This window comes from Pinus tabuliformis, chromosome 5_2, assembly GCF_031772625.1.
Source record: "Pinus tabuliformis cultivar Carrire ecotype Pingquan chromosome 5_2, CPIR1, whole genome shotgun sequence".
NCBI lineage: Eukaryota > Viridiplantae > Streptophyta > Pinopsida > Pinales > Pinaceae > Pinus > Pinus tabuliformis.
In genome coordinates, this window is record NC_142306.1 from 718909837 (window position 1) to 718937385 (window position 27549).

Sequence of the window (27549 nt, forward strand, 5' to 3'; positions counted from 1 at the left end):
GCTCACTATTAAAGATAAGTTCCCCATTCCTGTCATTGATGAATTACTGGATGAATTGCATGGATCAATTTACTTCACCAAGTTGGATCTTCGTTCGGGATATCATCAAATCAGAATGAAGATTGAAGACATTCCGAAAACGGCATTTAGAACTCATGAGGGTCATTATGAATTTTTGGTCATGCCTTTTGGCCTTACTAATGCACCTTCAACATTTCAAGGTTTGATGAATTCAATTTTCAAACCATTCCTTAGAAAATTTGTGTTAGTATTTTTTGATGATATACTAATCTACAACAAGTCTTGGAAGGATCATGTTGAACATGTTGACAGGGTGCTACAACTATTGGAGGAGAAACAATTATATGCAAAAAGATCCAAATGTTTCTTTGGAGTCCAAGAGGTGGAATATTTGGGTCATATTGTATCTCATGAAGGAGTTAAGGTAGACCCTAGCAAAATTAAAGCCATTAAGGAATGGAAAATCCCCACATCCATAAAGCATCTGCGAGGATTTCTTGGGTTGACAGGGTATTATCGCAAGTTTGTTAAGAATTATGGGAGAATAGCAGCACCTCTAACAACATTATTGAAGAAAGATGCATTTTCATGGACTCCGGAAGCAACAAAGGCCTTTGAACATCTTAAAGAGGCAATGTGCCAAGCACTGGTCTTAGCTACACCGGACTTCACAAAAACCTTTATTGTGGAATGTGATGCTTCAGGAAATGGAATTGGTGTTGTTCTAATGCAAGATGAAAGACCCATTGCTTTTGAAAGTCGTCCAATCAAGGGAAAGTTTTTAAGCAAAGCTATTTATGAGAAGGAAATGTTGGCAATACTCCATGCACTTAAGAAATGGCGACCCTACCTAATGGGAAGACACTTCAAGGTAAAAAGATCATGATAGCCTTAAATACTTTTTAGAACAAAGATTATCCTCTGAAGAGCAACAAAAGTGGGTCACAAAGATGTTGGGTTATGACTTTGAAATCATCTACAAAAAAGGGAAGCAAAATGTGGTGGCAGATGCACTCTCAAGAAAGGATGAGGATGTGGAAGCATTTTGTGCACCATTTCTATTATCCAACCAGATTGGATAAACGAAGCAAGGGAGGAATGGAAGAATGATGAAGAAGTGTGGGCACTTATTCGAAAGCTACAACAAGATTCCAGTATGTTTGATACATTTAGCTGGAAAAATGATTCATTATGGTACAAAGATCGCTTATACCTCTGTAAGAATTCCCAGCTAAAACAAAAGATTCTTATGGAATTGCACACTTCTCCCTTAGGAGGGCACTCAGGATTTTTAAAAACTTACCACAGGGTTAAGAAGGAATTTTTTTGGGATGGCCTTAAATCAGATATTCAAAATTTTGTGGCGGAATGTTTGGTTTGCCAACAAAATAAAGTTGAAACAATTAAGACACTGGGTCTATTACAACCTTTATCCATTCCAAGCCAACGTTGGGAGGAGGTTTCAATGGATTTTATCACAGGTTTACCCAAGTCTGAGGGAAAGAGTGTCATCATGGTGGTAGTTGACAGACTTACCAAGTATGCACACTTTTGTGCATTATCACATCCATTTAAAGCCAGTACAGTTTCTACTGCATTTATGGAAACAATTCAAAAGCTACATGGAAACCCAAAGATTATTGTAAGTGACAGAGATCCCATTTTCACTGGAAATTTTTGGACAGAATTATTTTCTTGTCTTGGTACTCAGTTAGCTCATAGCTCATCTTATCATCCTCAATCTGATGGGCAAACTAAGATAGTAAACAAATGTTTGGAAGGATATCTTCGTTGCTTTGTATTTGATAAACAGACACAATGGGTCAAATGGTTGCCTCTGGCTGAATGGTGGTATAACACTTCCTTCCATACAACAACAAAAATGACCCCATTTATGGCACTTTATGGGTATCAACCACCATCCATCACATCATATTTAAGAGAAAATTCTAAGGTTCAGGCAGTGGAACATCACATCGAACATCAAGAACAAGTCCAACTCTTAAAGGATAACCTCGTGTTGGCACAAAATAGAAGGAAACAATAGGCATATCAACATCACAGTGAAAGAAGTTTTGATGTAGGTGATTGGGTATTCCTACGGATAAAACCATATACGCAAATGTCCCTAAAGCAAGCTAAGAAGGATAATAAATTATCACCAAAGTATTATGGTCCGTACAAGGTGTTGCAAAAGATTGGTACTATGGCATACAAATTGGAGCTTCCTGCAGCTTCTCGATTGCACCCAGTTTTCCATGTTTCATGTTTAAAGAAGGTTATAGGTGACAAGCTCCCAATTCAAACAATATTGCCAGAACTTGACGAGGAAGGAAAAATTATATTGGAATCGGAAGCAGTCACAGAAACAAGAACTTGACAGCTACGAAATCGATCAATTTCAGAGTATCTTATCAAGTGGAAGAACTTATCTGCTGAAGATTCCACATGGGAGGATGAGAATTTTATGCAGAATTATCCAGAACTACTCAAGCATTGAGGACAACACTTTTTTGAAGGAGATGGGCATGTTGGGTCCCTATAATACTAGTGATTACCCCATTACTATTGTAGTTATACCCCTTATTTATATTGTTGTGCCCCTATTACCCGCATGTTGTTATTTTTGTGCCCCATAGAATCCCTCTATTGTTATTTTTTTGGCTTTATATTATTATTGTTAGGTCGGCTGGATTATATTGTGACTCCTTAGACTCCTATATATAAAAGGAGGTTTTGTCAATTGTATCATTCAAGAATTGTTCATTTATGTAATTTAAAGGAGTTTGCCCCTTCAAAGAGGCTGAATTCTAAGGCGTTGATCTATCTTTTCCATCTTTTCTTGAGCTGGTTTCATAACACTAGATGTTAGTGGACCCCTCTACCAAATCGAATGCTCTTCCTACCACCACAATAAACTTTGTGCAGTCTACACAAAAATCTGGTGGTAAGAACAAGAACAAGAAGAATAAGAAAAAGACCGCTCCTTCTGAGTAGCAGTCAACAAAGTAGTACAACCCAAAGTAGAAGGTTTCTATGCCTCCTGATGATGGAAAGGATAAACCCACCTGATTCCCTTGAAAAATATATGCACAAGACCACATGACACATCCGTGTCCGCGTCTTCAGGAATGCACATATTTCATTGTTAAAAAGGACACCAGAAGGACCCGTGTTGTTCTGAATAATCCTTTCCCCGCTCAGCAGAAGCAACACCTTATTGCAAACCAACCCCAACCTCCCCAAGGGGGCAATGGTGGTTCGCAACATCCTTCAGCTGGTGAAGGACCCTCTACCATTTACACCTTTGAAACGGTAGATCTACAAACTAGAGCCAATCTTATGGAGCTCTTGTCGCTCATACAGAGGAACTTTCCTTAAGTCCAAACCCACTGATGCTTATCGATTTGCATATCGAAAGGCCAGTTGCTAACCTTGTGATTCACCCCCCTAAAGGGGCACTTCAATGCACAACGGATAATACATCTGCGCGTGCCACCCAAAACTACAACATTGTAGAAGACTTGGCGCAAGCACCATCAGCTATGTCAGCGCTCGAAGTATTACAAACATGTTCAACACAAAGGAAATCTTTTCTTTCAACCATTGGTGGTATTGACCCACAGGATTCCATGCTTGCAATTTTTTGACATGCTAAAGTGTAAACCTCCCCTTTCTCATCAGCTTGCATTTTAGGTGAAAATCTTTTCGAAAGGTAAAGGTATACATCAAACTGTCATCAAAGAAGGTGCTTCTACCTGCATCATGTCCGCTTCATGTTGGCTTGCTTTGGGTTCTCCAACCCTATCCCCTTTGTCGAACTCCCTTAAAGCTTTCAATGGCCACACTTTCATCCCAGAAGGTTACATTGCCGACTACCCCATCACTATGAGTGGGAAAATGGTAATGGTGGATATCGAAGTCATGGATCATAAACTCGACTATAATCTTCTTTTGGTCCGCACTTGGACTTACGCCATGAATGCCATTGTGTCTTCGGTCTTCCATATCATCGTATTTCCCTTAGATGGAAAGATAGTCACATTGGACCAGCTATCCTTTTGCACCCAAGATTACTCCCCGTTACCTAGCGTCTTTATACTAGGGTGGTGTACCTGACTCGTACATCAGTATCAGTACCAGTCTATTAAAGGGCTCTGCCCTAATGAGTTGTTTCCCTCTTCTGCCGCTAAAGGTTTGAAAAATGGTCAATATGGTTTCATCCATTCCTCACGAACCGACCAATCCTTGGTTCGTACTGGCCCCTTCAAAAATTGACACTTACGGAGAACAAATGTCACTGTCACCAGCTAAATTGGCCTACGAGGCCATTCAATCTATATCCGAGTCTCTGGTCACTTTGGTAATGGCCAACGATACCACTACCCCTCCCATAACTGCTCCTTCTTTCGATCCCCTCAATTAGGTCCTACATACAGACGAAGCTATTAGAGAGATCATGAGTTTAGAAGAGCAACCTTGGGAGGACTCGCACCATCATGTTTCGATATCTAATTCAGACATGGTGCCTCTTCAAATCTTATCACCTAACGCACCTGAAATCATTTCCTCACCATATACGACTATCCAAACTTTGGACTCAGAAGGAAACATGGGAAATATTTCAAAGACATTACTAATCGATATTTATGTCATGACATGCATCATGGAATATGTATAGATTAGAGCCAATCCCAATCCTGAGGAAATTGTGAGCTTCACCTGCCCTTTTAAGGATTTTTGCGATGTTTTCCTTTGGTCTTATGAGGAAATGCATGGCATAGACCCTTCTATTGTCAAGCATGAGATCAAGAAGTGTCGAACATTCTTTTTATGGTATTTTTCTTGCTCGTTAATCCGAAAAATCCTTGAGTCTCCTTCTTCGGGCTCGTTAAACTACCATGAAAAATGTTGATCATTATTTTTATGGTATTTTTCTTTCTCATTAATTCGAAAAACCTCGAGTCTCCTTCTTTGGGCTCGTTAAACTACTACAAAGAAGATAGGAGAACTTTCTTTTATGGGATATTTTCTCGCTCTTAAACTGCAAAATCCCCGAGTTTGTCATCGTTGGACTCATTAAACACATATGAAGATGGTACGAGCAACTCTTTTTCACTCCTTTTCTAGCTCATTAAATTGAAAAATATCATTAGAGCATTCTTGTTAGGTGCTTTTTTCTCACTCATAAACCTGAAAACATCCTGAGATTTTTCTTTAGGCTCGTTAAAAATTTATAAAGATGATTCGAGCATTCTTTTAGCTACTTTTCTCACTCGTTAAACTGAAAAATCCCAAGTTTTTGACACCGGGCTCGTTAAAAATCTATGGTAGCAACTAGAGCACTTTCTTTTTTGGGACCATTTCTTTCTCTCTTAAATCGAAAATTCCCCGAGCTTTTCCCTTCTTCAGGCCTGTTAAATCTACGAAGAAGGAATGAGAAGTTATTTTACCTCTTTTTCCTTGCTCACTAAACTGAAAAAGGTACCTGGAGTTTTCTTCATTTGACTCGTTGAAATTTGATGAAGGTATTGAGTTTGTCGTCGTGTGACTCATTAAAAATTCACAAAAAAAATCAAGTTTAGTCTGTCTCCTCATACTCGTAACCAAATGAGGTCAACATATATTGAGCATAGGTTTCTCTTTATCGAGAATCAATATATTAACTCATGGAAAAGTAACCGATTCGGGTATACTATTAAACTTTTGTCACACTCGGTTAAAAACTATGACAAATGGACCACCGTGGAGTCATTCTTTACGATCTTTTCAAACTCTCTAAATATGAAAATACCACCAAGTTATCTCATCTAGAATCCTTAAATTACACAAATGAATGATAGAGTCACCCTTTTTGCGGTCCTTTTCAGACTCTTAAAATATGAAAAGAGCGATGAGTTATCTCATCTAGACTCATTAAATTACATAGATGAATGATATAGTCGCTCTTTTTAAAATCCTTTTTAAACTCTTAAAACATGAAAAGATCAATGAGTTTTCCTGTCTAGATTCATTAAAATAATGAGATAGGGAATAGAGTCGCTTTTATTGTGGTCCTTTTCAGACTCTTAAAATAAGAAAAGATTGATGAGTTTACCGGTCTGGACTTACTAAACTAATCAGACGGGGAAAGTGGACAATACAATTGTATTTAGTATTAGAAAGCGTGGTTTGGTAGTAGTTGTTCCCTTGAACATGGCACTCCCTTAGATAAACCTTCCTTGTGATGGCCTCTCAATATGAATCCTACCATCCTATGAGTTTAGCCTAAATACCCCGATGTTCTTGCATCTCTGTATCCTAACACTCTGTGGTGTTCATGAGTCTAGTGTTGCATAGTTAAAACTGTTGTTGTGCCTTCTATTGTTCAAGGGTTAACCTTTTGTTTCCTCCATCAACCCATCAAGCATATCCTTTCATCATGCCCTCTGTCATTTAGATCCAATGCTCAAATATTCATCAAAAAAAAAATCATTCTTGTCTTGTTTCGTGTCGATTGATGTAGGACACATTATTGCCTACCTTTCAACAGGTATCATCCTATCGACTTCAACACTCTATCTAGGAAGAAAACATAGAAACAGATTCAGTACCTTGGTACTTACAGACATTAGTGGCAGGTCACCTTGTGTTTGATCAAGAGTTCTCATTATTAGCTCCTGGTTAAGTGATTCTACTAGTGTTTGATGACAAAAACATCCTCACACTTGCTAGATTGTATCATGCATCTTGGAGACCATCACCATTATTAGTGGCCTTCTTTGCGTCTGTTAGTGGTCTCCATTATTGACTGGTAATTAGACGATTTCGTTCATGTTAGACATCTACGCATATATTCACATGTATCGATATATGATGTTCGATGAAGTGGAAATCAAGACCTTGGATAGAGGCTTGCATCACTCAGCCTTATTTCCTCTCCCAAGTTGTGTATATTGTTTTTCGGGGATAGCTCATCAGAATGATCCTATTATGACATCGGATCTGCATTGTGCTTATCGATGGCCAGCATCGTCATATCTCTTTTATGAGAAAATCACTCTGAAATAGCTACTGAGCATGGGAATGCTAGAATCGGGACATGATTTAAGTTGTTTGATATATATGTGTTGTATCAGGTTTCCCATATCACCCGAAGCTTCGATCATCTCTCTCTTTTTGTCATAGAAGGAAAATTACAGTTACGTAAATTATTTGGGCCATCATCGCAACCTCTGATCTCACAATTTAGGGGTCATCTGTTATACAACAAAATGACCTCCTCATCAGCTTAGAGGAGAAAGACATGATGGCTGAAGCAATAGCCAAAATCACAGGTCTTGTTTCCACACTAACGTTGTCTATACATTGACAACATTCTTTAAAAATCTTCTCTGTAAGCCTAAGGGAGTGTTAGTGACCCTAATAACTCTACATTTTGGTTCGGGGACAACGTTAGTGGATCCTAATGAGAATCTATAGGTCAACGGAGCGAATTGACTCATAAATATCTCTATATTCCCTCCTAAATATACTTCGAAAAGCAATGAAACATCTAAAGTTCGATCTATTTGTGGGATTTCTAATCCTAATGAAGGAGGCAAATGGGAAATAGTTGAAAATCATGGCAACATCATTGCTTTTACCTAAAGAAACTCATGGAGGAACTTGGTAACCATAACTTGAATACTACATAAGCAGAGCTAGGGCTATTGTGATGAAGGTCAGATCATTTTAAAGGATAGCTTACTTGATTGTCGAGTGTAGTCTCAAATCTAAGCATAAGAAGTTGGTAAGAAGGGAGAGAGAGAGGAGCTAGAGGGGTAAGGGAAGGCTGATGCAACAAATGGTTGTAATCACTCTTTTGACATTAATATAGAACTGCACTTGTAATGTCTACTCCGTGGTGTTGGTACTATCATTCATTTATCTGTCTATCCAATACCTTTTAGCATGAGTAGCTTAGTTATATGTAACTAGATGTCTTTTATATATTCATGTATTAATTATCAAGGTTGTATGTTGTGGTTATGCTTGTCTCTTCTATGTGTAGGACTTGATCAAGAGCCGACTAAGGGGAATTCCACCTAGCTGCATTGTTCTCTCCAACAAATCTACATGGAGGCTTGAGGTAATGAATTTGTCTTGCTTTGATAGTTAGTTATTGTTTATGGACATGCATGTAGCTTTGTGACAACAGAAGATAATCTTACAGTCTGCCAAGGGTCTTGGGAAGACCCTTGAGGGTATCTCCATTCTTCATACACCATGCATTTTATCCTATAGTAGCACATTCTTCAATCCAAAAGGAACTACAATATACTAAAAGCACCCCGACTCGATGGCGAAGGTCATCTTACTTCTATCCTTCGGTGCGATCTTGATCTAATGGTACCCCAAGAACCCATCCGTGAATGAATATGCTTCCTATCCTCCTACATTATCCAGAACTTCATCAGTGAACATATTTCGAAAGGGATCATGTGCGTAGGCGTCATTCAACTTCCTGAGATCTATGCATATCCTTATTTCATCCTTATGCTTCTTTTCTTGAACTACTGTTGGGCTTACGCAATCAGAATCTTCTACTGGTTCAATAATACCTGCCACAGGCGTTTTATCCAACTCTAAGTGGACGCTTTCTTTATACTTCGGATTGAGGCGATAAGGCCTTTACTTGATCGTCTTCGCATTTAGTTTCAACATAATTTTCATAACTCCCAGATCCCCTATTATCCCCTTTAGGTTTGAGAACTTTGTAGGGAACAAGTCCTACTACTCGCGGAGCAATTCAGTGACTTTATCTACTATTGCATCATCCTAGTAGTCCCCAATCTTTGAAAATTTCATCTCCGCCTTTGTTCCAATGTTCACTTGTCTTGTGTTTAGCAATGCGGTGATATTTGGATTTTCAATCTGCGGTCCTTCAACTTCGCAGTGACGTTCACTCTCTGGGATATTAAGGTTCCTCTGTTCCTCGTCCTCTTCTTCGACAGTCACATTGTAGCACTCTACCATGTGGCACATTTGGGTGGTCCAATCAGGTTGAATTAAGTCCAAGGGATATTGCGGTACTCTGAAGATTGTTGCCTTGAATTCCTACAATGCCGCATCAATACTTTCAAACCCATCCTCAAAGTTAAACGTCATCAAGAATTCCTGTTGTAAAACATCCCATTCTTCAGTGCCATGGTGAAGCTTTGTTTCCAACTACCAATTCATTGGTATTACATCCAAAGTATGACAAAACAAATGCGCCCATTCAGGCTAAGGCTCCGCTCCATAAACCTTAGTCCATTTGGTGAGGTGATCACGCGGGTCATTTCTTCCATCATATTTCTCTATTAGCTGAACTTGTTGGTGACCAAACTGCAATCTCATCATTTTTGTATACATGCACCAAACATCAAAACTATCTTTATGCGTAATCCACCATCTCACAGGCATAACACGCAATGCCCAATCCAAGGCCTGGAAGCGATGCTTTTCTAGTACTTCGCTTTTGAATGCATCCAAAAATTTATCAACATATGGTTAACCATCAAAATAAGGTAGACTCCTTACCTCCAATGATACAAAGAGAAACAACTTGGTTGTCCTATTACAGCGTAGCGTAGATACTTCATGCAGTCAATTCTGCTAGTGTTCCAATTCCTCATCTGAATCTGAAGTGCATAACCTTTCACGGTGCCAAGAAATGCATCCATCTACTCTCAGATTCAGCCAATCGTGATCTCGCACCATTATCTTATAAATCTGGTCCAAATCATCATTGCTTTCATAATCGCGGACCAGTTCAGTATAGTGCGGTCCTTCTGCGAGGTCCACGGGCACTACTACGTGGTGAGCTTTCTTCTCCAATATTATCTTTCTCTTCTTCAAATTTATTACCCCATTCATGTCAGTCACCCAATCAATCCCAAGGAGTTCAGGGTAGGGATTGTTGTCACCTACAATCTCTATCACTTCAAAATCACCCAATGCGCTCATGCCCTCAATATCAACTGTCACTCCCTGCAACCTTCCCATGGGGATGATTTTCTACTGATTTTCCATTCTTAATTGAAACAAAGACCACTGTAGCATAGGTCTCCCCATCCTCTCCCATGTCTGTTTAGGAAAAACATTTGCGTCCAAACCCAGATCTAGAATAACTTGATGCATCTCATATTCTCTTATCTGCACAGTGAGCTTCATCTCACACCTCATTCTTGCCTTATGCTTACCAATCTTCTTGACTACGATCCTTCAGGAGCGTTCTCTTTTCTGGTGCACTTATTTATCAGCTCTTGCAGTCCTTTTATAGCCTTTCTATCATGAAACAACTTCATACAGGTCTCCAAGAAAGTAGTAATCATGGAAGGGTCCATCTCTTCAGCTGGATTATCCTCACTTCTTGAGGTAGAGACCTCAGCGAAGCTTTTCTTTTCTTCCATAAATGTTTCCCTTGCATGCTCTGGATCAAACCCAATTTCCTTTTCTGACAGTTTGTGGACCCATTCACCTTCTTGAGGCTGCTTCCCCTTATCTTTTCTATTCCTCATTCCACTCCACAGCATAATATCTACCTTAGGATCAACCTCGCGAGGCTCAGCCCTCATAATTTTGAGGTTCTGAGGCATCTATTGAGGTTGCACCACTTTTTCGCGTATCTTATCTAATAATATAGGGAAATCCTCTGTCACATGGTCAAGCTGAGTACAATATCGGCATGACAGATGTGTTGGGTTCAGGCAGTCTCGCGCGTAATGTCCCGGTCCTCCACAGTTGTAGCAAATGACTTGTCCTTGACCTCTACCGACTCCTCCTCCACGTCAGCCTCATCTACTCCTCTAATATTCACCTTGTTCTCCCCCAACACCTTGGTTCAAAGTTCGGGCTTCTGCCTGCACCATATATGTGGCCATTCTATCAATCATTAGCTCATAACTACGGAAATTACACTCATCATGTCCCACCAATTGACAGAAGTTGTAGAAGAGTTGTTGCGGTATCTGTACAAATTTTTGCAGCAAATGGCAATTGTTTATCGCATGTTTTCCAGCTACCTGACAGATAGCACACCATAGCGCAGGCCCTATACTTGGCCCAACTGAAGATTCTAGCCTTAGAGGCATTGGTCTCCCTGCTTCAACATAATTTGTGAAGACTGGATAGTGATATTTGTCATGCCTCTGACTTTTGCACTTCAAGCACCAAACTTCTTCGTGCACCTCTAGCCGAGTTGTTCTATCTTTCTTCAAACTCTGAAATTCTAGGCACAAGTTATAAAATTGCACGTGAATATTCTTAACCCCTAAATTATTATCTTGCATCAGTGTCTCATGCAATCTCATGGAAATCTCCAGGACTTCTGCTTGGGTTCTAATCTTTTATTGTGACAAAGCAACCCTTAGATGAGGCGGGAGTGAAGCCACAAACCATTCGCGGCGATGCCCATCTGTAAGTTTCATGTTTTCTTTGCCGATTGTGCACTTCAACCTATGATCCAAATCCCAAGGTGTCTCGCTAGGCTTCATCATGATCTCCTTGAGTCCCATAATTGACTAGGCTTCAGATTTGGGCCTACTAAATTCTTCATTCAGCATGGTTTGAATATCTACTAATGCAGCTGTCAGATTATCAGTGCAGTACTTAATGTACCACGTTAGCGCACATTCCTACAAATTGGTAACCAATGTTTCTTTCTTCATCTAATAATCTGTAATACCCTGAGCTTCCCATACAACCTCTGTGATGAACCAAAATTGGTCTCGGTCCTCAGTTCCTGACCCCTTGAACACATGAAATTTTACTGAATTCGCCATATTGGATGGTGGTAAAGGTGGCGGTGGTGTGGGTGAAGGCGTATGCAGTGGAGGTGAAGATGGAGGTGGTGTGGGTGGATGGGGTATTCATAGGAACCTTTGTCTTATCAGTTGAACAACACTCTATGGAGAAGCCTGTGTTACTTCCTCGTCATCACTTAGAGGAGGTTCAATCAGCGAGCTATGCTCAGGGCATGTTTTTCCTCTATCCCTGAAGATATTTCCACTTCACATAGCTCCAAACATCAAGGTAGTTGAATAACTTGCTTTTCACACAAGAGCATCTTAATCCAATTATTTAAAGACCTCAAATACTTACCTCGTGGTCCCTTCAAGAATCGGCGTTCTGGTTTGCCATAACTGACTGAAATGTAAACCACAAACTTTGTCACAAACCCTACTATGATACGATCAAGCCAATGATCGACAGTGCGTGCAATCTTGTCTTCACAGGCTTCCAATCTCTGCACTAACTCCGAGGTCCAAACTATCAGACCGTCAAGTCTCCACCTTCCTTGGTCATTTGCCAATATCGTGATCCACTCATATAATTCGACCGAGATGGAATAGGAGAATATTTCATGTATTTCTGTGTACAGATATCTGTCCAACCACTGTTCTTTCATCAGTCATGGATTTTTGTTCTCTTGTGTCGTGAATTCGTGGATCTTTCTATCCAACCAATATTTGATCTCCTTCGTAGTTGGATTCGAGTGATGTGACATCACACATCTCTTTATGAAAATCTTGGTCCCAACAACGGAACCATTTGTTGGCTTGATGGGCCATGACCTAGGTTCACTATTAATTAGCCAAGAAACTCTGTACACTACTGGCCCTTTCGGCATCAATCCGCGGAGCGCGGACTGAAGTCTCACCCGAAGCAGTATGGGGGGATGTAGGAACCAAGTTTCCACACCTAGATATGGTAGTGATGTCATTTAATACCCTAAACCTTCCTCTGCATAGGTTGATATGCCCTTTAGGGCTTATCGATATAATTCTCTTATTCATCCTTTATACCTTTGTGAAGGTCTACAATCATCCTTCGCATACCTTAGATAGGTAGATCAAACACTTACATGCCTCTATAATTATCCTTACTTTTGTTTTATCGAGATTACCTTAAGTATTGAATAAATTCAACATGCATTAAAATCATATTTGCGTAAATAGATATTCTCACTTGAATTCATATAACAAAGCAAAACATATGGATTCACGTATCAATACAGTATTAAAACGTAAACCCATTTTTCATCATAACATAATCATATGGAATTATAACAAAAGTAAAATAGATCATACATGGATAATTCTAGAATAATTCTCTTTATTTATGCTTCAGATCTTGTTTACAGGCTCTAACCGTCCTGCGCACACAACTGCTGGGGTCCGCACACTCAGCTGTGGGCTTCTACCCTAGGCCTTTGCACACACAGTTGCAGAGCCTCTTTCCTATACTAAGACTCTTCACTCTTACCTCTCACAAACCCATCAATGACTCAAAACATATACAGACTCAACTGAACTCCCTTAGACTCTTCTAAGACTTCCCTTTTTATACAATCCCATGGTTCGCGAACCATGGGTGGATCTCTTAAAGCCAACAAAAGTTACATAAAAGAAGGGCAGAAGTCCTTGTTGACTCTTTACATCTTTGCACTCCATGGCCACAAAATGCAGAGATTTTACATTTCTTATACAAAAATTGGGCTTTCTGCCCCAAAAAATTGGGCTTTTAACCCCAAAAATGACCCTAGGGGACTCGTTTCGAACATTTATTCTTCCTCCATTTCTTCTGCAGATGCAGTTTCTTCTGCAGATGCAGTTTCTTCATCTTCATCATCAGAATCTAAATTTAAAATTTGAGTAGGTGGTTGAGGAGGTTGATTCCTCTTAAATGGTCTATAATATTTCCTTCAATATTCAGAAACCTACTTATTAAGCTCTACCACCTCATTAGACATTATTTTTAGGACCTTCTATAAACCTTCCATAGCAAAATGATCCTTGGAAGCTTTCTTCTAAGGTTATTCTTTAACACTTACCTTTTTTTCTTGTTTTATTTATTCTATGGCAGATTTCTTTTCAAGGGAAAGTACCCTTTTTTTAATAGCAATAGCTTATTTCATATTATTAACAAGTACATTATTTTGATCTATGTATACCAACATTGAAATATTCGAAGGTAATGTGTTGATGTACCATTCTATTTGAACATCAACACCTGGTATGATGCAGTTGGGATTTTATTTAATAATTTATTAAACCTTGAATTAAAATATTTGATTTTCTCATTTGGGGTAGCCTTAAGATTCAATAGATCATTAATTGATGTAGAAATAATTCTATCATCCATAAATTTCTTAAGGAAGTAATCTTCAAATGTATCCCAATCGGTAATAGATCTAGTTGGTAGGGAGAAGTACCAAGAACATGCTATTCCTTCAAACGTATAAGGAAATAGTCTGCAAAACACATCTTCTTAAAAAACCTCGTTAAGGTTGATTACCAGCATGAAATTGTGAATATTTTCCTCTGTAGGTAAACCATCATCTAGGTTATACTTTGGAAACCATCTCTTTGGATGTTTAGGAAGAGGGTGCAAAGGATATTTCATTTCAACCGCTCCTGGATTGTTCCATGTCCCACATGTTTATTTTCCATTCTTGGATTAGTGTTAAGTCCAGAAGAAGTTGTGCTTTAAGAAGGGGTTGTGGAAGTATTAACATTTGATGAGGTTGCCCCTAAAGTAATACTGACAACAATAGCACTAGAAGAGGTTGATTGTGAAAGAGGAATATGGGTGGAAGAAGATGACAAAGGGTGATAGGTAGAAGGTAAGATAGGTTGAATAGAGGAAGTATGAGGTGGAGAAGATGAAATGATCTCACTAGCTAAAGACTCAACACCACAAATATGTTAATTTTTCTTATGGGTTGGTAACGGAAATTCAAAAGGTTGAATTCCAAGCTTCTCACTTGGTTCTCAGGTAATAATTATAGAAGAATTTAGAGATGAAGTGACATTATCATCAGAAATTTCTGTCTAAGTAGTGTGTTCTCCCGAAATGGAAATCGTTTCCAATTTCTGAATTAAAGTTTTTTTTTTAGAAGAATCAGAAGGCTAATCTAGAAGAGGCATGGAAGTTTAACCAACTTATTTTGTAGTCAGGCTAGGAGATGAAGATTGGGAAACATCATATCTAGAATCAGGAGACTTAGAATTTGATCTAAAAGTTGGAGAATTTGAGGGTGAGCGACTCTTATAATTACCTCTATATTTGGAATGAGACTTTCGTACAATTCATAGCCAATTGACCCTAATTCTAGCACAGAAAATGTTGATGGTCCTAAATGACTTCTTCAACAATGGGGAAAACCAGATATTAAATCAGACCCTTTTCCATTTGGAATTGTGGTTCTGACTGGAATTATGGGACCAATTTCTATTAAATAAAATTATATGTATTACTATGGCAAAGTGATAATTATTCTAATATTTACTTATAACTAAAATACAAACTATTATAAACTACTTATTATACCTGGGTAATTTGATGACATATGTGCTACAAAGATCTCACAATTAACACAATAATATAGATCATTATGAAATCATGATATTAACACAATTAAAGAAAAATAATTTAATTAAATAGTTAATTAAATTAATTTTTTATAACATAACATATGTTTGAGATCTTGATTTCTCATAATATAAAGAAAATTTCAATCAAGCATATCAATAGTGACCATGAAAGATTTATTTTCACACATAGATGTGAACAATAACATATAGCAATTCCATTCAAAGAAAATACACAGATAAATAGCATAATAGTATCTGATACACTTTAGCTCCGCTCATTATGAAAATGAAATTGGTTTAGCTTAATATTAATAGAAACTTAAATACAATAGTGCAAAATAAGTCTATTTTTGTAAAACTTCAGAACCCATTCTCCATCTTAGAGAGGGAATTTATATCTTTACATAAATAAGAAAAAAATAAACTATCCTAACAGCTCTTCCACTAAAAAAATAATAATAGCCAAATCAAGAAATAGTTGCAACAACTTCCCAAGCTTAGGAAGAATATTTTCTAATAGTTAGTTATTGCAGCCTGTAGATATCCAATAAGATCATGAGTTCTAGAGGGTGCCTGTGTTTAATCCTCATCTGAGTTGTAAAAATAGCCGTCTTTAATGATAGCAACATATGAGAAGTCGCATTTGAGAGAAATTAGAGAACCATCCATTGACTATGTCACTTGACCAAGAACTGCCAATGATGCTCTAGATCTAGTTTAGATAATAGCTCAATTCTTTTTTCCATTGTTTCACTTTTTTCTTGCTAAGTATTTAGTAATATCTTTGCATTTGGAAATGAATCTTCAGAGCAGTTAGGAATGAGATGTTGTTGCAACAATGCGTTGTTGACAATTTCTATGATTGAAATGAAAGTATCCCGAGCTTCATGCACAGTAACTTCAACCTGCTTCATTATGATCTCCCATTCTCTAAATATTATGATTTTCTAAGTTTCATCCATTCTAGGCAGGTTTGCAGCTCTACCTTCAACACTTTCTTGCCAATTTAGGAAATGAGACAATTGTTCATTTACTTCCTCAAAATAATTTGTCATGTCTGACAACTAATCAGTCAGAGATTTTGCAGTCCTACACTTATCTTGGATTGTTGTAGGCTTTTTGCAAAAAAGTTTATCTTGATACTTTAGCAAATAATTTAATTACTTATCTTCCTTATTGAACTTCGACAATTTGGGATTGATATGTAATTTTTCAATTCTTTGTTGCATTCCCTTGATCTGCTCATCTTTTATCTAAATATCTTTCTCATGTTGAATCTGCAGGAAATCAAGCTTCTACTACAACTCTGGTATTTGGTTATGGCATTTCTCATTGATTTTTTTATTCTCAACCTCAAGAGACTACTCAAGCAAGGAAATCATTTCCTCTTTCTTCTTCAGAAGTTCCTACGCTTCTGAGTCTTATCAATACCAGCTGATGTGTAAGCATTGGTGAACTGAGTCAATTCCCCCAACTCATGTGTTAGGGTTGTAGTAGATCCTCTACATAAGACTTCAAAGGAAGATGCCTTATCAGAAATAAATGATTGGGACTAATCCAACTTTCTCTTTTTCCTTCCTCTTTTTACCACATCTTTGTGCTTATGACTATAAAAAATGTCTAGATGAGGAATATCTTCCACATTTAGGATCTCTTTGAAGGTGGGAAAAGTAGGAATAACCTCAACATCCTTCCTATATGGAATAGAAGATGTTACTGCAATTTTATCTAATTTGGTCTTATGTTCATCCTTCCTAGTACTCCCTTCAACATATGTTTGTTGTGAAGAAAAAAATTTAGAAACTGGATTTTGGGTTGTATTCTTGAAATTTAGTGTCATCTTGAACTTATTCCACGCTTCATTCAATTCAAATTAAGAATAAATTCAGCAGTTTGAGCAGGAGAAGAAATAATAAAAACCTCTCACCGAGCCTTAGGAATCGCATATTTTTCTGTAGAATTCTCTGGCTAAGTTGTAGATATAGGCAGTTGTTCTGAAGACAAGTGTAACAACTGTAAGGGAAGCTTAGCTATCCGAGAACTGTGATACTAAGAAAATTGGCTTTTTTCTTCAAGAATTAACTATTTTTCCACTTTCAATAGAATTGTAGAATAGGTAGAGGATTGTTCAAACAAATCATCCAATTTATCTGGTTCATGGACAAATTGCCTGAGATTTTGAGAAGCAATGAAATTATTTACTACAGAAACATGATCATATTGCATGTTGGGTCCAATAGGTAGATTTATGGTTTGAATAGCTAGAATTTCCTTCTCTGCATAGTGATAGTTTGCTAAGGGAAATATACCAAATCTTTTAGGAAAGTATCCATGCCACATCCTTTTATTAGAATCCTTTAATGTCATAGAAATTCCATATCCCATGATTTGATATGCAATTTTTATACTTAAAATATTGTTGGGGATGAACAAGAGTAAGACATGAGGATGGGCGAGATTGTCATAAGCCATTATATAAGTGAATATTTCCTCTATGAACCAACTCCCAACCCTCCGAAGTTCATCTTCAACCTCTTGAGACATACAATATGGCTTGGACCCAAAAATGGCTTTATAAATTCGAAGTATGACTCTATGAAAAATTTGATAAAAATGCTCCTGATATTTAGATTCCCAAAGAAAATCATGATAAATATGTATGGGCTTCAGATCTTGTAGAGTCCATTTCCAACCCATGGCATGAAAATCCATTGAAAAATATAAGGCATCCATGATGTAGGCACACATATAGAAAGGAATAATTATATTCTCAGTAATGCAGCGACCCTTTCTAAAAGCTAGAATATGTGAAGCCAAATTATCAAATAGTTAAGTGGCCCAATCAAATATATATCCCTCTAAGGCTCCACCAATAATAGGTACCTAGTCATCAAGAAATTTTAACACATTGGGTAGTGCATGCAACTGACATAGCATAGTAGTGACTTGGGAAAATGGACCTGTGAGAGAATAAACTTAATACTTACCAATTTCTTCTACTTTATGTTTATTCAGGTCCTTTATCCAAGGTTTTATTTGTTCAAATAGGTGTCCATTCTCCTTTATGAAATATTCTACATATGCTTTATTGTATTTATATTGTGGATTGAGTAGGTGATACACGCTCTGCAAATCATTGTTTGAAAAGGACCCAATAAGCGTTCCCTTGCTTGTGTAAATTTTCCTGTTGGAAATTTTTGAATTCTCCACAACCCAATGGACCATATATGTATGAGGAAGTAGTTGTGTCCTCATTGCAATCCTATGCAATAAATAATTGGCGGCATCTCAATAAGTATCTTGTAAAACTAGGACACTATCATCTGTTGTAATTTTTCTCCCTATAACCCTAGGATTCTCATCCTCAAAATTTTGATAAATCACTTCCTAGGAAGAAAGTACAATGTCTTTGGTGCATACTATATCAAAGAATAGTCTAGATCCTAGACTTTTCTCATATGTGTCTTCTGCAAATGGACCGAAAGATTACTGTAGTGGAACCTTCTTCTTAGTCTTTCCTCCATTTGTCATTTCTTTGTATTTCTGAGAATCCTAATTTACCTGTAAGAGAAAGGCACAAGAACTTAGCAGAAACAGTAACTATCAAAAAATTATCCCTGGTGAAAATATCTTTATAATAAGAAAATTCCTTTTTCGAAACAAATTAATGATATCAAAGTGAATTAAATGTAAACCATTTATGCGTTTGAGACACATTCAAATCACCTTTAAATCTAATAAGTAATATAACGAGAAACCATGTGAAGGATTCCACGTGGGATTTTGGAAGTGAAATATTGGAGAACCATTTGAATTAAACTTACGATATCATGATTCTCTGAAATAAGAAGCCCTGAAATACAAAAGGCTCCAATAATAGAAAATCTCGAAATGAATATTCTTGATATGAAATAAAGAGTTTTCAAAAGATTTATTTTCAGAAGTATTTTAAAAATGGAAATTTTGAAATATATAAGTTTGAAACAAAACCTCCCGAAAACAAAATACTTTATATATAAAAGTATATCGAGCGTTGTAGTTTCAGAAGTGTTGTTTCAGAGCATTTTCTCAAAAAGTTCCAATAGAAAGGTTCTAATATATAAATTCCTTCAAAGCTATTTCAGAGTAGTCATTATATTTCACTTACGATATCGAAACTTGAATGTCCCAAATATGAAAAGTTAAAAGAATGCATCGCAGTCAGATTTCAGAGTTCAATGTTTTTGTAAATCTATATTAATAAAGCTTACAAAATAAAGATGCCCCGATAACAAATGACTCAATATAATAAGTTTAAGTATAAAGGGAACTTCAACAGTGGGCCCATCAAAAATTTAGTATTTCGTAACACTTTAAAATTCACATCTGATAACAGAGTTGCAATGATTCATTCTGATAAGGGAAAAAAATTATTTTTGTATGAAAATAATTACAAGTTCTTATAACTTATTTCCATATTGTCCATTTATTAAATAAAGTCAAAATGTTTAATCTACTAACTTAAGCAAATAGGATCCCCATTATTTATTAGAAACTAATTAAAAATGGGGTGTTTTTGTTTCCTACCATAGTGTCATAAAATTATAGGCTATGTAACAAAGGTTTTAAGATCAGATAAGCTAGAAAATATAGAGGGCGAGTTTTATGGACAGGAGGATCGCTTTGGTTAATTTTCATCAGTTTACAAAATCGTATTGTCAACATTTAATAGTGGAATTTGCATCAAAGGGAAGATTTATGAGGAGTGGGAGGAACCATGATTGTGAATCTCCCTACTCCTCTCAGCAACATCATGGGGGTACCCCCCACCCCATAATTCATAAGAGACGCGGATCTTGGAAATTACGATGTCCATCGTTATATTGAGGGGGTGTAACTCTGTTTTAGAACTAGGAATGAAGAACCCCCTTCTCCCTACTTGTTGATGTCATGGGGGGTAGGGGCATAATCATTCTAAGCTATTGAATATGATGGAAATTACAACCATTACATTGGTGTGGACCTGCACTGAAGTGGGGTTAGTGTGGTATATCAGCTAAAATTATCTCATTCATTTTGATGAACCAATGGAGTTAGATTTCATTATGGAGGCAAGTAAATTTTAGCATTGGCATCAATTGGGGGGTGATATGTTGTTTGGTTGTTGGATCAAATAAATATTGGATGTTGGATTTCATCAGACTGCAACTCCATTTTAAATCATCATGATAATTGGAACCCCACATGCTTCATGAACATATAATCAAAGAGGCTTGGGGCATTGGATATAGAAGGAACCTTGCTGTAGTAAAAAATGTAAAGTGAAGGTGGCTTGGAATTGTGCCTACATAAGAAGACAATGATAGGAAACAGGTAAGATTCTCAAGGCTTTACTCTCATACATTAATAGTATCTAGTATGTTTTATTGATTTATAATGGATATTGAATAGAAGAATGATGCTCATTAATATGTTGACCCGCATTGAAGATACCCATGTATAGAACATTGATATGTATGGCCTTAAAGTTGAATTTCAAATGAATAGCTAAATTTAGTTGACAAAGAAGCTATTAATTTCTTTGATTTTCTTAGTAGAGTGGATTGTATTCTATTAGTTCTATTAGTTAAAGAAAGTAAGAAATCCATGGAAAAAAAGAATCTTGTAGTCCTTAAATCTAATAAAAAATATCACAAGATTCAAAGCATAATAGAGATATATTCAAATATTTGGATGTCATCCTTTTGGACTGACTCAAGTTGGCCTATATTAGATGAAAATTTTCAATTTATGGTCAAAAATGTTGAAGGAGATCATATTTTCATGTTAAGAGTATGATGATTCAATAGTTACAACTTGGTATGTTATGAAAGGTACAATACTGGAAAAATCATTTTATTCAGCGATTGAGGAGGCTATAGAGGTATAAGAAGAAGAAGAATTTACAATTTTCCAAACCCCAAGAATAAAAACATCCAACCTACAGAAAGCTAGATGATTAATACTTGTGCTAGAGGAAAACCCAAAGTTTCTAAACAATAGTGAAGGCATAAAAATATATCTAAGGTATTTGTATTTGAAAAGGAATAATGCACAGATTGTCAATGTAATTTTACTATAGGAAATTATGAATAATGGTTTCTCTTTTACTATTTTTATTTTGTTAATTTTGTGTTGGTATATGCTAGTACATGTGAGTATTAATACTGCACGATGATCGAATTGATAATTAATTTTAGACATGTTACTTGATTTATTTCTTCACATATGAACATCATGATCAATAATAAAGAATATGATAATCTTAGGATCATATCATGTATTGAATGGTTGAATCTTTGCGACTGGGTTTTGTGGCGAAGGGAAGGCTCTGCAGTTGAGTGCGCAAAGGCTTAAGTCTGCGGATGAGTGCACAGACAACCTACAGTTGAGTGCACAGGTAAATAATTGTTTGTTGTATAAATTCTATATTATAAGCAATAGTTCTTGTGGACATAGTCCCACATTGGGATGAACCACGGTAAAATTTGTGTCTTCATGTGTTGATTTTCTTATTACCTACACTTTATTCCAATACTGTGAGGTTAATGGATGTTTATGTTATGTTTAAGGAATGAATGTAATTCTACAAAGTAATATATAAGTGCGAAGTAGTTGATCTATGCAAGGTAATATATAAGTGGTAAATCATAATAAAATACAATAGTGCTAGATCGAAACATCCCTCAGGCTGCAGAAATCTGGTTTTGTAACCTCCCCTAGTCACTTCAGATGAGACTGTGACTTGCTTGCAGGTCATTGCCGAAAGGGCGAGTGGTTGAGGTTTTTATTGGTCCGCAATGTTATCACCAAAAAATGATCACCTGTCCATTTCTAACTAGGTGGATTGAAATACACCATGTGGATTTAATTTTTTACCATAGTAAAATCACTTTCACTGTGGAAAATAATTTAGTAAAACACTTTTATTAAATTATTTTCTGATTTAAATAAAAAAACCTCATGAGAATAATTAGATAAATCATTATTTATTTAATTTTCACTAGGAATTATTATTAAATAGTTATTTAAAAATTATTCCTTGTCACATTTGACTAAATCCCTTAGGAATATTTAAATAAATCATTATTTATTTGAATTTCCGTATTTCTATTATTAGAATAATTATTAAATCACTATTTAATAATTATTTTGATTTCCCAGCTTTCTTGTTTCTCATGAAATAATTAATCAATCATTTAATTTGTTATTATTTCTAAATAAAGGAATTTAACCATTTTAATTTTTTTTCCCTCTCCAATAAATATAATAAAGTATTCCAAGAAGTTAGCTCTGAATTTGGTCAATAATATTTTATTATTCTCCATTTTCGAGATTAACTCCATACTTTGTTATATAAAGGAGATATTTTCATCCATTCTTTACCATGATCATTATCATCGTCTATACTATCATCATTTTCTTGAGCTCCCATTTGAGTTCTTCATCTTTGTTTAGGTTTTTTCACATGATTGAGAGAGGTAATTCTATTTCAAAAGCATCAAGGATATCAAAGGACCCATCCCACAGAGGGGGACTTACAGAGAAACCTGTAGATCTCCTTCACCAGGTGTTATCAATAAGGATTTATTGATTTAAAATTGTCTTTCCAATTGGGTTATTATTTTAGATACATTATTATGCTGCTATTTGTTTTGGATCTTGTTTTCTTTTAATATAGATTCCCCATTTGTATTGCAGATCTAGAATGACACCATCCATCAAATTGTTGTTAGGGTCACTTGTCACCTAGTGACTTAAGTGAGGATTTTTGGTACACCTTCCAGGAATTTTCACACAAACATGCAGTAAAGAATCAAACCTGGGTCAACCCAACCTAAGCCAAAAAATGGCTTCATTACCGGGACCGGGATCTGTTTGACAAATGTTTATATGTAATCCATCGAAGAAAGAAATTCAAGATTGGGTAGAACAAAAGGAACTAGAATTTACAGAACAAGAAAATAAAATCCCTCGTTTGTCAACTAGAAGGTGGTTGGAGAAGTATATTTTCAAAGATCAATAAGAAATCTTCTTCAGCTCATTCCATGTGGAGCTACCCAAGTGGATATTGAGGTTGACTGAGAGGAAAGACTATTTTAAAGGAGACAAACCTAAGGAGTGGACTCTTGAACTAATACAACAAGTTAAGAACACTAACAACCAAATCTCAAGAGTTGTTGACTTCTGGATCGACAACATCTTGGGAGGATTAATTACTGAGCTCACGGTAGAATCGATTGTGTCCTATAGTGAAGTAGATCGGAAATTTTTGAAAGGACCACGAGGTCAGTTCTTGAAATCTCTAAAAAATTGGATTAAGATGTTTTTGCATGAAAAGGGAATTTTACGAATGTAGTCAAATTATTAGTTACTTATGTTTGGGAGAATATCAAAAGAAGAAATTGGAAAAATGTGAAGTAGAAAATGATATAGAATAGAAAATAGGAAGAGATCTCGTTGCCAAGATCCAATAGATTTTATAGAAACTAACTATAGCCCCCTTTTGAGTGAGTTTAAAAGTCAAGAAAACTTCCCTGAGAACCCCGAAGGAACTCTGCGGTATTCACCCTTCTAGCTTGAAAGTTTGTCGAAGCCAAAATCAAGTATTAATCATGGTGCTTTTGCTTTTTCCCACCCCCTACCCCCCATGCCACCCCTACCACCCATCCCCCTCCCCTTAAGAATCCCCCTCCCCCTCCCCCTCCAAGAAGAACTATGGTCGATGATATTAAGCTACTTATCTTTAAAGGTATTGTGTCAGAGGATCTAGAGCAGTTCTAGCTTTTATCGGTAGCAGTATGGATAGTGAAGTAGGTCCATGACGAAACTATAAAGAAAGTGTAGCTTGTCACAACATTCTGAGATAGAGTGTTGACATGGTACATGAAGTATTCAAGCAATCAGATCAGATCATTTGCAGACATTAAAATAGTGTTGGTAAAAGAATTTAAGAAACTAAAGTCTGAGTCGCGATGCATCGTATAGCTAAAATAAATAATAAAAAAAATCCTATTGAGCCTATGTGGGAATTTGACCAAAGGTTTAAGATATTATTAGATTAGTAGAGCTTTGAAATAGCTCTGCAATAACATAAAGAATGGTTTATAGTTTCGTTGCTTCAACAAATAATATTTTCTTTGTCACAACATAAGACAAAAAATCAAGCCGATGATTTAAAACTTGCAATGAAATTAGAAGCTTCACCTATAAGGGATACTAATGTAGGTATGCAGCAAATCCAGAGTCAGCTAGAAAATTTGACTCTGCAGATACAATATAGGAAAAAAAGTAAGGAAGTTCCCAAAGAAGTGTGGTGTAAAAAGTGTAAACTAGAAGGCCACTCTAAAGAATAATTCCCTCTTCAATAACTACATGTCTAGTGCAGCATCAAATACTTTAAATCTCGGATCCATCTTATGGTTCGAGATATGAAAAACTAGATGTGAACATTGCACAAAATATTGCTACCTATTGCAGAAGTATGTCCAGACCCCGAGAAACTTATATTGCAAATTATGCAAATCAGTAGGGCATGATGAGAACAATTGTTGATCTTATGAATTAATGATAGAGCAGAGTACTGATGCCTATATAATGCAAGTTGAAGAAAATGGACATGAGGAACATGGATAGTATAGTGATTGAGTTGGTTATCAAGATCAAGGGCAAGGTACTGGTCAATGTGGTGGAGTTGGTCGAGTTCGTGGATAGATTATTTGTTACAATTGCAGCCTGGAAGATCACTTTGCAAGGGATTTCTAGAATCCTACCATGACATGTAAGTATTGCAAATAATTTGATCATGTAATTGAGGAGTGTCCAGTAGTTATGGAAAAAATTAAAGGAAATAAAAGTCACCAGCCAACACAGAACATTCAGATGATGACTATGAAACCAAGGACCGATGAACCTCACATTAATATCGTAACAACAAATGGAGCTTCAATTGGAAATGATAAAACAAATTGAAAGAAGGAAGTTCAAGCTATATGGGTTATAAATACTACTAAAAAATCCCCTACGTTTAATATTCAAAAAGAAAAGGAAGTATTTACGGAAGAAAAGCGAAGCTTTATGGATTTAGGAGATTCCACATCTAGCGTGCAACAGAATCAAAAGAATACTTGCAGTGTATCATATTTGACACAAAGCCAAGATCTGACAATACATGAACAAGATGAATCATATAAAGGTAGATACTTTAAAATATTTTCTTCAAACTTTTATGAAATTTCTATGAGATCAAAAAGTTGTAGGAGGACTTCAGCAATTGATAAATTCCTGTGCATCTAAAGAACTGTCGTGAACTGAGATGCGCGAAGTAATATTTGCACTACAAGGGGGGTCTGGGGGGTTGCAATCTTTGGGAGGCCCCCTTGGCAGGGGATCACGGGCAGTGCCCCCGAAGCTAAAAATACATGTAAAATTTCCTTGTAAAATTTTGTAATTTTGTAGTCAATTTGGGTCGTTCATTAGGCGGAGATCTGACGGTAGAAGTTATGTTTAATTTAGGGTTTTTTGCCCTAGAAGGCAACCCCTCACTATATATGAGGGAAATGTATTGCGTCTATGTAGATCTGTATTCTGAGTAAGAAAGAGAGAGGAGATTGTGTGAGACCAAAGAGAAAATTACAATGGACCAATTGTAGGTTGTATCTCTTCAGTTTTCTAGATAATATAAAAGGAAGGACTGGTTGTTTCTCTGTCGATGTAGCCCAAATTGGGTGAACCACGTATATCTATGTCTGTTATTTTATTTGTTTTCTATGTTTATATTTCTACAATATATTTTATGTGTTCCATTTCTCTGTAATATATAATTTCTTAACAATGAAGCTTAGTGCACAAATAGGAGAATATGATATGGACCAAGTTATTTTAGATTTGGGATCTGAAGCTAATGCCCTGACAAAGAAAATATGGGAGTTAATGGGTAAAACAAAGTTTCAATCGTCACCTATTTAGCTAATAATGGCGAATCAACAAAATATTTTTCCTCTAAGAAGATTATCAAGCATTACAGTGGACATTGAAGGGGTGCACACTACTACTGATTTTGAAGTGATAGAAATTATGGATGACAATAACCCCTATATTTCATTACTTGGACTAGATTGGGCATTTTCCAACATGGCTATAATCAACTTAAAGAAGAGGAAAATGGTATTTAAAAGCAACAATATGAGAGTGATCGTTCCCTTGGATCCATCAGAATAAGTAAGGTATATTGAACTAGTTAAAGAGGAGTACAACGCAGTTCATAGTGATAACATCTTTTAGCTGATAGTAAAAGAAAAATATTTTTTTAACCCTACTGAAGGCAAGTTAAGTTGGGAGCATGACAGTTCGTGTGCTTTAGATTCAGAAGAAGAATTGGAAAATTGGCAAAAAAGGTTACATGAAGTACCTACGAGGCGATTTGCAAGAGTTACTAAAGCAATTCCTTGTATGACAGATGAGGTATGTGACTTACCTTTTTATGATGGTTTGGGTGATATAAATAATTTTCTTGAAGACTATGAAGAACAGGTACTAGAGTGTCAAATATTGTTAGCCCTGGATATAGCCCTAAGGGCTACTCCTGCTAGATGGTGGGTTTCACATAAGAAGAATATAGGAACTTGGCAATAATTTCGAAGGTTGATATGGACAAGGTTTGGTTAGGTAGAAACAAAATTGGAAGATAAGTATGATGGTCAAACTGATCCTAAAGAACACATCCATCTCTACATGACAACATCGAGGGAGATTCCATGAGAATAATGGGTGCATGGGTTCATCCATACATTAGAGACAATTCCTCAAAAGTGGTACTTGGAAATAGAACTTTGACATGGTACTGAAAACTGGGCAGAGATGGTTGATGGGTTTATATTGACATTTAAATTTGAAGATGATTATTCATATATAGATTCATCCCTTCAGATAGTTAAAAATAAGATTTTTGAGAATGAAATTCCACTCACTTGGCAGCCTGATTGGGCTGCGTAGCTACAAAATGTACTATAATTCTACAACATCACTGCAGAAGAAGATGAAGAGCCTCAAAATATTGACATCGAAGAATCTGAAGGCTATCATGAAGTGAATGGACCTGAGATAGAAATGTCTAATATAACAAATCCAT